The sequence below is a fragment of the Tauraco erythrolophus genome, chromosome 21 (genome assembly GCF_009769465.1).
Source record: "Tauraco erythrolophus isolate bTauEry1 chromosome 21, bTauEry1.pri, whole genome shotgun sequence".
Taxonomy (NCBI): domain Eukaryota; kingdom Metazoa; phylum Chordata; class Aves; order Musophagiformes; family Musophagidae; genus Tauraco; species Tauraco erythrolophus.
The window spans coordinates 7,036,963-7,050,994 of record NC_141485.1 but is presented as its reverse complement, the minus strand read 5'-3'; positions in this window follow the sequence as shown (position 1 = coordinate 7,050,994).

The window sequence follows — 14,032 nt, the reverse complement described above, 5'->3', positions numbered from 1 at the left end:
GTTGTGCAGACAAACAGCTGTTTGTTTGTTTGTGCAGGCCCGTAGCAATTATGACATGCTGAACTCTGTATTTTTCGAGGCAGGGCACGCTGTTCCTGAGGACAGAGGACTGTTTGAAACGTCCCCAGCTCGGGGCAGGGGGGGACCTGAGTCAGCTTCAGCCGTCCAGCCTCCTCTGTTGGTGTTGACAGGTCTCTGACAAGCTGCTGCTTCTCCTAACAAAAGAGGAGTCTATTGAGCCAGAGCTCCCTGATGGAGAGCTGGGAGAGGGAGGATCAGACTTGCTAATCAGGAGGTGTCTGGTGCCCTGTGTTGGGCCAGCTTTGTTCATAACGGTGAGTCATGCGTGCTCAGGTTAGCAGCCTTGGAGGTAGCAGAGTGTAAACGGAGAGAGGACTGTCCCTCAGCAGCTCCAGTCCATGAGATGTTCCCAGCCTCCAGCTGCACTTCGTCAGCTACAAATCTGCTGGATTTGCCCTGTTTTCTGGCTTTTCTTCTCGTATTCTCCCTTGATCTTTCCACATCATGCTGTAGCAAGCAGCCCTTCCTCTCCTCTGTTATGTGCCTTCGCTTAATCTGTGGTGCCTGTTTTCTGGCTTTTGGTGTGACAAGCTCTTAGTTGGGAGACTTGTTGCTCTGTGTATCAAAGTTAATGATAAAATACACAGTGTGGTACAGAGCCAAAGCAGCAGGGTGCCTCTGTGAAAGAGCTGCTCTCTCGGGTCATCAGGTGGTGATGGATTCAGGATGCATTCTCCAGGGCTCATGAAAGCTTGGAGACCAGCAGTGGGTGGCTGCTTTGCTGGAGGTCTGTACAAGCTGTCTCGGAGGTTTGGAGTCAGAACAAGGCTGCTGTTCATGGCTGAAGAGTGGGGACGGCAAGGGTTGATGGAGGAGAGGGAGAGGCAGAATGAAGCCACGCTGCCGCTTGATTGAGGCTGGCCAGTGGGGCTTTGAAGGGGGGACATCAAACAGTAAGTCTATGGCTAGGGGAGAAGTGTGGAAGAGCAGCGTTTTGGGGTCTAAATCTAAATCCCAGAGGATGGACCAGAACGTGAACACATCACATGGGGAAATCCTCAGTACCAGCCTAGAGCGTGTCGGGGAAGGGGAGATGAAACTAATGAAGACAGATGTTGTACCTGGAGGGATGTTTGTTTACTCTTGCTTCTATGAGATGCTCAGACGTATGAGAAGAGTGAACAGCCTCAAAGCCCCAGAATAACCTTGAGAGCTTTATCAGGACCTGAGCCTGTGGTTCCCTCCGTGTGGGCTGACACAAATGAAGTGACTAATGATGGTTACCCCCAATTACCACAAAACAGCTTAAAAATTGAGCACCTTTAAAAGAATGGGCTTATGTCAAATCCTTACTTCAGCGTGTGCTGTCTGTTGCTGTCTCTGCTGAGCTGTTTGCTTGTCTGATAACGGGGGGAAAAATAATGTGAAGCCAGAGATGAAATTAGGCTGAGAAAAGGATTTTGTTTTGTTCTCAGTCGCAACCTTTCCAGGAGGGTTCCAGTAGGTGCCAGTCTCACCTTGTAGAGCAGAGGAGAATGGAAACTGCTAGCAATTCTTCACAGAAATACAAAAAAATACAGCACAAGATGGGGTGGGAGGAAAAATTAAAGCCTATAGGAAAGACTTCTGTTCTCTGGGATGCTCACTTCATTTCTTTTTCCCTACTCAGCAAAGTTTATCTTGGGCTTGGCAGCACAGACCAGGCTTCCCCCCTGCTCTTTAATTAGTATGTGATAAAAGAAGAAGGTGTTGGGGGAAGGAAAGGGAAATGGGATATTGTGTTTTGATGCCCCAATGGGTAGAAAAATGCATGGTTTCCAAACATGATAGTTAGTGCTTAATCTGACAGATCGTCTCTTATCAACAGGCTGTATGTGACACCCCATTATGTGATAATGGAATCCTATATGGAGACCACAGGAGACCCAGTTCCATTCAATTAACTTACAAAACAGCAAACCTCTGAAAGCATCTTTGTCTTCTTTTTTCCCCACCTCTTTCTCTCCTCTTTTTTTACCCTGAGAAAATGAGAGAGTGAATATTTCTATTTTGTTTTGCAGAGGATTAGTACCAACTAATAGGATTAATATCCCGAGTTGTGTGGCAAATGGAACATTGTAATAGGGTGATTATTAGAGAATTATATGGAGGGGCAAAAAAATTAAAGCAGTTGAAAGAAAAGCGTCTCTGTGTTGGAGAGACTGCCATTTCTGTGCAATATCTCAGCTGCTGGCCTGCCCGTTCTGGCTCATACTTCTTAATTTCTCAGGCTCGCTCTGCCTCTGGGATTGACTTCAACATCAGCACAAGGCAGGAAGCAATTTCAGAGGCTGGAAGTGCTGGATGCAAAGAGCTGGCGTTTCCTCCAGGGCTAGCTACCGGGACCGAAAAGTAAAAGGAGGTAAAGGATTTACAAGTACCAGATAAGCAGCATTTCACCCAGGGGTGCCTTCCAGCCGGCAATGGACTTCTGCTCATGATGATAACTTCATCTCTCCCTCTTGCTTCATTCCCTCTGGTTGGTTTGGCTTTGCCCGTGGCTCTGGCGGCAGACAGGCAGGCAGCAGCGAGAACCGTGGGGGGTGTGTGAGTGGCCATGGCCACTGGGAATGTTTAGCACTGGAACACTCGCTGCTGTGTGACACGTGCAGGAGAGCGATAGTCTGTATGAGTTTGCAGGGCCAAATACAGCTGGCAAAAATTTCGTAGTGGTTGCGTGCCATTGCTAGCAGGTGTGAGATAGGCAACTTTGCAAACCAGTGGGTGGAAAGGCCTGGAGCTCTGGTTCACAGCTAGGAAGTCTTGTAGCTACATTCTGCTCAGAGCTTGCACAGTCCTTAGGAAATTAAAGGACTCTTGTTTCTCAAACCCTGTATGTGTGCGTGGGTCACATTCACCTAAAAGAATGTGCGTGAGTGTGAGGCCCTCTGGGAGGGACTCTTGGGAGAGAGGTTTCAGCAGCAGCTGAGCACGGTTGATGTGTGGAGATTCTTTCTGACATCTGTGTGAGAGAGTATCCGTATGCACTGCATAAATCCTTCCGTCCTGGGCCACAAACCGAAGCCATCTACAGCGATGGATGCTCGGTGGACAGGAGACTGGCACAAAGGGCTTTCTACCTGAGAGGTATTATCCCAACCTCTGTATTTCCAGATGCCTAGAGGTATTTAAGCCTGCGCCGCTGTTCAGAGGCGTTTGCTGTAGGAGGCTTTGTCTGAGCAGCTGATAGGGATTTGTTCCCCTGAACTGGATCCCCATTACCCCATGAGTCACTAACGTTTATATCAGCTGTCGATCTCTCCCAGTGGCAGCTATTTCTGGCTACCTCCCTTGAATTCAGCAGAGCTTGAGCACTTTTTTTTTTTTTTCTTTAAATGAACCTCCTTTTAATTCTTTTTCAAACATTTTTTTATCTTTGTTTTCAGCAGCTGATGAGCTGTCTGGAGTTGAGTTGCCCTCACCTGCTGCTTGTTCTGCTCAGAATGGGATATCCAGTGCTACTTTCAGCAGAATCACCTCTGTCTAAGAGAGTACTTTGCCACAGAGTAAGAGTGTCATACCATTTAGAAATGAAAGGCTACAACTAGAAACAAAGCACTTTGCATCAAACAGGCATTTTAAACACTGTAAAACTGCAATCCAAAGTAGAAGGTTTGCTTTGTTTATGGCCCTTATTACCCTAGGAACTCTGCAAGAAAGCAGTAAATAATCCATTCTTGTAAGTAGATCAAAAGAGACTGACCCCTTTTATTGAGAAGAGACGGGAAATGGGCCATGTGAAGGGCTGTCTCAGCTGTACAGAGTAAAGTGGTAGCAGAGCTGAGAGTCTGACCATAATCTCCTGAGGTCCATTTGGATGCTCTGCCCACAAAGCTGTGCTTTCTGCTGTAGTCTGCTTTCCCTCCCTGATCTTCCTGTGCACAATCAGAATTTCCCATCTATCATAATCAGTTAAACAAAACACATTCTTCCTGTCTTTTACCAGGACCAGGATTTTCCTTTTTCTCCCCACATCCCAGTCAACTAAGGGATTTCCTGCCTGTTTTGGGCTCTCCCTGTAGCAGAGCAAAGACCTACGCTGGAAGAAGCTGTGTAGGAGCTGTGTGCACTTCCAAAAAGGAAGAAGTCCTCTGGAACCTACTGGGAGACATCTGTAGCATAGCTGCTTTTCTGCGTTGCACGAGGCAGGGGCACGCCTGCAGACTCAGCGTGAATGGCGAGTTACCCCTTTTACAGCTAGGTCAGTTGAGAGCAGGCACTGGTAAGACAGGAGTGTCCTGAGAGGCTCCGACTGTTGGATCGTACACCCTGACCCTCTCACAGAGAGGTCTGAGGAGCCACCTCTGCTCGTGCACGAAGCCAGCTATCTGAGGCATGATGTGTAGGATCAGCAGGATGTGTTTTACCTTCACCTCCATGGAAGGTAAGAGTCTGCGTAATTTAAAGATGAGTTCCCTTATGCCAGGCTATGAAAAGAGTCTTCAGAACACCCCCAAGGTTTCCATTTAATTACCAATTGCAGCTGATTTCACAGAGCAATTTCTAAGCCTCCAGCAAGGCCTTGTGGCAGTTCTTTCATCTCTCAGGCTTATTGGGAAAAGCTGTATTAAACGTCTTTTAATCCTGCCTTGGATGCACTACCTTTGATCACCTACGATTTTATACATCTGTGCTCAGGCTCACGTTCCTACGTACGTGCTTCTCTATCCAAAATGCTTTAAACTGTGTCCGTTGATTAGAAAGCCTCTCCTGACTGATACAAAGCATCCTGCAAACTTGACTGAAATACCCTGATAGCTAATGATGAGCCAGGGGGTCTGGGTGACCCAACTATAGGTTTTGGCATGCTGGATGCTCATTTATGTTTTACTCCATGTTTTCTTCGTAGACAACAAGTTTCTTCAGGGAGAAAAAAAACCAAAACAGTAAATGTTTCTTCATGAAAAGAGAGAGCTTTAGCTGGAACTGGGATGAGATATTTTTATGTATTAATATAACTTCCATCTCAGTTGAGTGTGGGACACAAGAATGTGGGATGTTCCCAGAGAGGATGCAGAAATCTACACTCTAAAAAGCCAAGGTTGCTCCAGTACCTTGAGGACAAGGTCAGTGCAAGGAGCTGAAGCTCTGAGCTCTTAGTCTAATGTCCAAGGTACAGGACTCTATGTCCCTTATGATGCTTCCTATCTGAGGACAGTCTGATCTCTTTTGCGGGACGATCATAGTGGTAACAATAAGAGATTGCACTTGGGATCCAGCTGGACTCCCAGTGCTCCTGAGCACTCCAGATGTGCCATAGGCATTGTGCCCTTTTGCATGTCATGGGGATCTCTGTGAGAGCACTGTCATTTGGAAGGGTCCCAATGTCCATCAGGGAAGAAAGAGAAAAGCCAGGAAAAGGTGCATGATGTTCTGGGGTGGATACAGGCAAAAGTTCCTCCACATACAGACAAGCTCCATATCACAGCCATGAGAGCAGCAAGAAATCCACGTGAAGCACTGTCTGAAAAAGGCAAACAAGCCATGTCCTCAAACTGTGTGTGTACAAATGGGGACATCTGCCTACACCAACAGCTCTGTATGACCACTGGGCTCAGACTTGCACCAGTGCTGTTGGAACATATGTTTATTTCAACTACAACAAGAAAACTGAGTGCAGGGTCATGTTGTGGAGGCCTTGGGTTTGCTTACTGGAGCAGGAACAATCTTTTTCCCCAGAAAGTCATTATCTTGATACTGAAAGAGAGAACAGCCAGAGAGGTTTGTGATCTAAGCAGCCAATCTGAAAATAGCTCAGCTCTGTAGGAAACACAAGGTCAACTGCCAGATGGGTCAACTCCAACCCTTTGCTCTGCCAAGACCTGTATGGTTTACATTCTGCAGCTTTTACATGGGATCTTCAGGATGTGACGTTGTCATGCAGAGGCCCTTTTAGTGTGGTGTACCCACTAGATCCCCAAGAGCCTGTCTCTTTGTAAGCATCATGCTTATAAAGAAAACATGATATGTTTTCTTCTGCTCTTTTTTTGAGGTCTTGGGTGCTGCTGCTCTCCCATTGCCCTGAAGGCTTGAATATCTGCATGCAACTGTGCTTTTTGTACAAGGGGAGTGCCATGAGATCCTCCATAAACTCCTCTTTTTGGCTGGGCGATGAACTAATTTCCTTTCTCTCTCTCTGTCAGAAAAGAGAGTGAATCCTAAAGGAGTCTGATCCAAGAGTTAGACATGAAGATCCAGCACTGGCACGTTTGCCAGGTCTGATAGAACTGTGATCTGATGTGTCAAATGCATTTTAAGGTCTGAGCTGTGTGACAGCTTGCTAATGACTCTGAGCTTCAGGACGCTTTGACTGATCCCTCTGGGAGCTGGCAGAAAAAACTGTAGGAAAACTTTTTTTTTTAGAACATTTTTGTCAAAATCAAACATTGAATGGAAGCATGTCTCTTCCAGCATCATTTTAAACTGGGATGTGTCAAACAAATGCTTTATTTGATTTGAGTGAGACACTTATAATTTTTAATTTATGTTGCAATAAGGAAACAACACATTTACCCATATTTTTATTTATATCTCTGCTTTTTGGATAATTATCAGAAATGAGGAACTGCGTACTTCCAAAGTGAATTCTTGGCATTTCTATTCAAAGCTTTTCAATTTCTTGTTCATGATGTAAAGCAGATGGGATTTTCAGCCAGAACTACCTACAGATAGAACTCCAGCATTTCAGATTCTCACCTCTGGCCCTGTGTGTTTTCTTTAGCTGCAATCTTTTCGTGCAGACATTTGGAGGGACCATCTTACCGTCTACATTAGGCTGTTCTGGGTATTTAATGGTGGTGCAATCGAAACCAAAAGCCAAATTTCACTTTATATAATTGGAGAGTATTTGGTAATATTTAAGTCTATTCTGTACAAGCAAACTCTGGGCTGAAGGCATAAAGTGATGACCGAAATACAAGGCAGAAGAGTGCACTTTTGCCTGCAAAAAAGTCAAGCAATGACCCTGGCATCTTGGTGTAGCAGGTTAATCTGCTGGTTCCACCTCAAGCTTGTCTCTTTCCTTGAGACAGGAGGAGGACTTTTTCCATTTCTTCTGCCTGCCAGCTCTGCAAGGACTGGGTTGAGTTGTCAGCCAAACATGGCTGCAGAACGTAATGATGACCTTAACCACCACTGGTTTGTTTTCTTTCCAGCCAAGCAGAGTGGCTGGTGTGAAAATACTGCTGAAATCAGTGTAGGATATTGGACTTTGCTGTTCCTCTTGCCACTGGTTTGTGAGACGAGTCTAGGTGGGTTGTGCCCATGGCTGTGTCTAGTTTCCCTTTCTGTCCAGTGATCTGGGATCTCATGCTGTACTGTTGTCTCTGTCTACAAGAGATTGCTGTCCATACAGTTTGGGAGTGCAACTCCAGCAACCAAAGTAGTTTTGGTGCAAAAGCTTGGAGTGGGATAGGCTGTACCAGCTGAAGGATCTTTTTCTTCCTTTTTTGTGAGCAGAAGGGTGCTCACCCTGGGGCCTAGTGGCCTCCTGTTTGAAGTGAACACCCAGACTATGAACTGGTGCTGAGGACTGTTGGGATGGGTGGGTGATGGGGAACCAGGGCAGATCCCTTGGGAAATCTCTCTTTCTGGACTGATCTGACAATTTTTCCACCTACTTGAAGTTCCTGCCTGGAGGAAGAAGAGCAACCAAGGGAAATGGTGTGAGGGAACACAGAAAAGAATGAAAGGAAACAAAAATAGTATCTTCCTCCACCTGATAAACAGCTGTGGGCGAAGAGGGCAATCAGCACGGTGGAGCCCATGTTGCTTGGGTCCCTGCTGATTGAAGCAGAATCAGCTGTGAAGATCAATTCCTGTTTATGGACTGGAGCCACACAGAAGTCCTCTTTGGCCCCTCTGAGATAAGGCTGACACATCTGTCTCCATGAACATTCCGTCCTGGTAGATGAATCAGGGAGTTGGAGACACCTAATGAGCCTGGCAGAGGAAGGATGCCCTGCTGCTTGCCTGCTTGTTTCATGCAACCTGTTCTCTGAATTCAGTCATTTTAGGCCCCAGAATTTCAAAACCGTATAAATAAATCATGGTCCTGTCACACATGGAGCTGAGCTGCCCACAAAGAGCTGAGCATGCCTGAGCTGGATCAGAAAAAGATGGTCCTTGTTCATGTTCCTGTGCATTGAACAGCTCAGCTTTGGAGGACATAGACTCAGCCTGGGCTTCAAAGGGGAGGATGCTCTGGTAGCCATGCTGACCACAGGGCTGGAGGTGGCATTTCCCCGTTTTTCTTGCCTGTGAGCTAAAAATGGCTTGTGAGTTTTCTTTTTCATGTGTTTGCCCTAGGCTAATGGTGATTCTTGTCTTGTCATAATTGCTTTTAAAGCATGCAAAGCTCCATGTCTACCCCAGATAGTGCTGAGCTCTGTGATGTACTCATCATTTCCCAAATACCTTTTTAATTAAATTGGAGCTGAGTGCTTCATTTCTAGAGCTCTCCGTCTTGGCAAGTTTCTTTTTTCTGCTGGGCAGCATTATCCTGTTTATCACTGGCAAAATCTGGTGAGTTTTCGACAGGCTTTGGAATTTGTAAGGAAATTTCCTCTTGTAGGCAGATAGCTGCTTACACAGAGGTTGCTCAGGCTGCTGTGAGTTAAGGGTCTTAGCAAGAAAAATAGGGTGTCTGTGATAACATGAACATGGTTGGACACTACATTAGGCCTTCTCTGCTCCTGAACTCTGCAAATCTGTGTGGGACAAAAAAAAAGACATTTTCTTTCTGGTAAAGGGCTTGGAATTTGGTTAAAAGGCTAAACCCAACCCTGTGAATTTGGAAAACTGGCAGCTGCTTTGCTCCATCACAGACACCTGCAATACTGGTGACCTCTTCTGCTCACATGGAAAATTTTGTTCTCTGCAGCACCTTTTGGCTTGACAGGCCCTGTGCTGCGACGTGCCGTTTCAGATCTCCCTCCTTGCTCTGACACTCAGTGGTTGGGCGTCTGTCCTGCCCCAGCACACACAGCATCGCTTTAAAAACCCAAACCCACGTCACGCCATTGGAGAGATGAAGGTCAGCAGAGTGGTAGAAATGACCCTTTCCTTCCTGTGAAAGTAAACAGCAAGCATCTGAGTCACATTGGCTTTGCTGGAGGAAAAAAAAATAGAGGCAGTTTTCACTATTTTTACCACTCTTACCCCTGCAGAATCAGCTCTGCTCTGGGAGATCACAACAGTCTGCCTTGTGAATCAACAGAATTATGAACTTTTCTCCAAATGAGAATGTGCATTTGTGCCTATGCCTTGAGCTACAGCTGTGCAACCCTTTTACAGGAAAGGGGTTGTGGAGGTGTCAACATGAGCAGCATTGGCCTGGGGAATCTTTTTATGGCTGGAGATGATGACTGAGCCAGAAAGAAAATTATTGATCTCCCCAAGTGAGTTCATGGGCATTTTCTCTTGGCAGAGGGGTATGAGGAGTCATTTAACATGTGAATTGAGCAGATTTGTTGCTGACATTGAGAAAATGGAGATGGTGCCCCACAGAAGCTTGGAAACACGGCTTTTAAAACTCCAACAATGTGTGACAGCTCTGAATTTTCCTCTGATGAATTAACTTCATTTGATAGAGACAATGCAGGTGTTGGCTGGGCATGTCTCCTCACTTCTAATTGAAGCGATCACCTGGAAACTGAAGACTTAGTGCCTGGTGAGCGGTAAACTGCCGGCATGAGAGCAGACAGGGGCCTGGAGATTTAAGTGCAAATTGCACCAACATCCATGGAAGGAGCTGTAACACCAAGTCCTGCATTGATGCAGAACAGAGAGGTCAGTGCCCACCTCCAGAGAGGGACGCTAACAAGGTGTCAGGATTCATCCTCACATTTTAAGGCTGGAACTTGGAATTTCCTCAGTTGAAACGGTGAAGATGATGTACAAATTGCAGTCTAGGAAAGTCTCTGCTTGGCTCTGAACATATTTGAAGGCATCTCTGGCCTCTTGGGTTCCAGTTGTTTTCATTTCTCTTTTGTGGTTATCTAAGAGGAACTTACATGCTCAACCTGGATGTGTCATAGCGATGTTCTGGGCTCACCCAAAGAAAGGTTTTGCATCTTTGAGACATCTCTTTTTGTCAAAGACAGTTGGATCAGAGATGTTCAGGTTTGTTGAGTTTGGGTTTTGATTTTTTTTTTTGTCACAACAGTTTTGTCTTGAAAAATGTCATTTTGATAAAACAGAAATTGCTCAGGAAATCTTACCGATTTTGACAATTCTGCTTGGAAGGGAGCTGGGGAGGAACATCTTGAAAGTGCTGGAGCTCCCAGTTATGACATTCTCTGAATGGAAAGGAGTTTTGATTTATTTCTTTTTCTCTTTTCAAAATGATGTTTCAAAATGTACTGTTTCATGGGAAAAAAAGGGTTGAGTCTGAATCAAATGCCTGGAAAAAAGGAAATCAAATATTTTGACTGATTCAAGGCAGTTCTTCAGCATTTCATTTTGCAACTTCTTTGGCTTTTTGGACAACATAGGATGATTTAAAAATTGTTGGTTGTTAAGTTTTGCTATCCATACTCAAAGATATGTTTCTAGGTTGAGCCAGTGATGTATGAACCATGCTTCTTTTTGTGGTGATAAATTACCTGGTTTCATAGCTGAAAAAAACCTATTTTAATCCATTAACTATAGAGAACAAAATACCCAAGTCTCTCGATTCACGGAACCATGCAAGGATCTTCCACTGTATGAATTATTCAGGAGCAGTGGTGAAAATGAAGTACCCATTACATTTACAAATATTCCACAAAGAGTTCAAGGCTGAGCAGAACAGATCAGACAGCATTTATTGTAAAGCCTTGCTGAGTATTACTGTAGATGTAATTTCCCGTAGTAATTAACACGGGATCTGCCATCCAGCTTTGAAAAGACGATTGAACCTTTCCCTGTGAATTTAGGGATCATCTGCATTACTACATGGTATAGGTGACTTGGAGCGTTGAGCCTTGTCTAAACTTAGTCCTCGATGTGGTGGATGATTAAAGAGGGATTGTTCCTTCGGGCTACTTGGGATTGATGTTTTCTATTAAAAAATGCATTGCTAAGGATTCGTGAAATATAGAGCTTCTCTGGTTGCATTTAACTTATTACGCAGATATGTTTAAGCTATCAGATAAATGATAAATGATTCCATAAGTTGGATGGGTAGCATGACCCAAGGGTAGGGGGTTTATTATTTTTGCTTGCCTTCTAAGAATCGAAGAGAGCCATTTGTCAAGTCAACCAAGTGAGGTGCCCAGAGATTGTATGTCAAAGGCTGTTCTGTCTGGAGTGGGCACAACAGGAGTTAATAATGTTGCACCTCATCCGACCTCTTCATTTCTACTAAATTTCCCTGCCCTTTTCTTTGTTTTTGAGCTGTGCTTTCTTCTGGTTTCTGATGGTGTGACTGCCTCTGAGTGCTGCCTGCTGGGAAACCTGCCAGCAGCGCTGGAAATGAGCAAAAGCACCATCTAATGGGGTCTGAACAGCCTTCCCTCTGCCCCCGTACCAAAGCTGAGCTGACAACAAGCAGGAACTAGGAGACAAAGTAATCCATTCATTTCCCATTCCTCTCAGAGCAGTCGCTGATTTATTCTTGATCATCTGTCTTGCTCATGTGTATCCTAAGCGCCTCTCCAACCTGAGGAAACAGCCACTTAAGAGCACCTGGCTAAATAAAAGCCTCCTGAAGGTTGGCTGTTGTCCCACCATGAGCACAGGGCCTTCCATTTCCACCTGGGAGCACAGGCTGTGTTTCAATTGATGCAAGACCTACTCCGAGGGGCGAAGCCAGAGGCGTGGAGTGAGTAGAACATGGAAAGAGCAATTTCCTGTGTGGGTCTCGTACTTGGATAGAGATAAGTGTAGATCTTTGTGTTTGCATCCCAAACAGCTGCAGAAAGTGGGGGGCTAAAGTGCCTTTGGACAGAATTAAGGCTGTTTGGGATGTGTTAGGTTGTGTTAGTTGTATCATTGGATGGTTTGTGATTTTTTTTTTTTTTTGGTACTAAGAGAATCATTGACCTTGGGTTGGAGAAAACTTATCCTGTTGAGCCATTTTTTGAGGAATGAGATACACAGTTTGTTCCTGATGGAGTTCAAACATCCCTAGCACCATACAATCCTAAATCAGGATTTTAAAAAACAAGACTTTTTCTAATTACTTCCAGAACATTAATTCACTGTTGGAAATTGAGATTCTGTCGTCTTAAAGTCCGTACATAGACTATAAGAGTCACTGGCTTGAAGAATCATCTACTTAACAAAATAGAGTAGGGGAAAAGTTATTATAACTGCTCCCAGCTTTGAAATGTGTGAAATCTTTTAAAATCAAAATTTCAGTGGAGGAAAGGGTAACTCTTTTGGAAAGACAGTTCTTACCTTTCCATTAGCTTTGACTCTGCTTATCTCATTGGTGAAAAAATTGACAAGAGAGAGTGACTTCTCGAGGAATGTTGAATTTCTCCGTGGAGAAAAATGACAGTTCTACAAAAGCGACCCTTTTCTGTAGGAATCTATTTGACTGTATGTTTCGCTGGACTCTTTCTCTTTCATGTTGGAGAAATAATAATTAAATCACTTCCTAACAGTTTTACTATTTGAAAATCGTTTTTCTTTTGTAAACTTGAAATATCTTAAACCAGTTCAACATGGCAATTTAGCAGTATTTCCTCAGTAATAAAATACTTGATAGGAGCTATTTGGGCCTCTCCTTTACTCTCGCTGGCTAGACCCCTCTGCAGGACTTTCAATCATAGAGCTTCCAGTCAAGCTGTGTCATGTCTTATCAAAGAGAGGATTAGAAGACCTAAAAGACATCTATGTCATTGAGGCAAGGGATGTCTTATTCCACAGTTTTATAGCATCTAGCACAACAGGGCTGTGATCAAGGTCAGGGCACAGTGATGCTGCTATAAAACTCCTTATTGTGTTTTTAACCTAGTCTTGGAATTATAGTAGAGTTTGGATTTTATTTGGCTTTCCCAAGAACGTTTTCTTTTCCTAAACATAATGTAAATAGCCCAGGATATGCTAAGAAGAGAAGGTCTGGGGATTTGAACAAATTGTGCTGGATTTGGGTAGTAGGAGATAATCCCCCGTCTGTACAAAGCACCTTTCATCTTGTTTTATTAGTTTTGTAGACAGCTTCGCTCTAGACTGAATTGTATGTGACAGCATCTCTGTGCCTTGCTACCTACTCTAGCAAGGAGTGTGGCAGGCTTTTTAATTACTGTAATCCGCTGTGCGTGATACTGGTGTGTTACAGTGATGACTGTGTCCAAAGCATAAAGCATCTTGGGAGAGGAGTGAGCAACAGGCACGGATAAGCTCTGCCGAAGTTCAGACACTGCCCACCCGAAACAGCACTGACTTCAGGAGCAATTCTCACCTCCCTTCTCAGGGGACTTCTTTGCTTTCCATTCTCTGGGGACATCAGCTGCTTTTCTGAGCATCAGTTGCTTCAGAGCTTCACTTGCTAACGCTGAAGGACAAGGGAGACTCTGCTGCCGGGGTTGGTATAAATATGTAATAATTTGTTTTTAATCAGTATTAACAGTGTTGAGATTACAAAGTCAGATCCGCTCATATCACAGTATTGGGGTAACGAGAAATGATCAGTGGCATGTTGGTTGATTTCTTTCTTTCTAACAAAGCACATAGATAATTTCAGTATAGATCATAAATGCAGAATCAAAGACAGCGTGTGCAGCTTCTTTGGGAAACTCCTGTTCCAATGCCTCTGTCAACAGTGTGAGTCTAATTGTACACACAAGTCTCTGAAGGCTCAGAGAGCCCAGCATTTCATTTGTTTGCAAAGGAAACTTTGGGTTTGTGTGTGTTGAAAATTTGCTTTCATTAAACGAAAAAAAAAAACAACTAATAAAATGAAGCAATGTATTGTTTTCTTAACTCTGGCAGGTACCTATCTGATTGCACAGGTAGACTCAGTGTTGGTGTTCATCCCTTAATG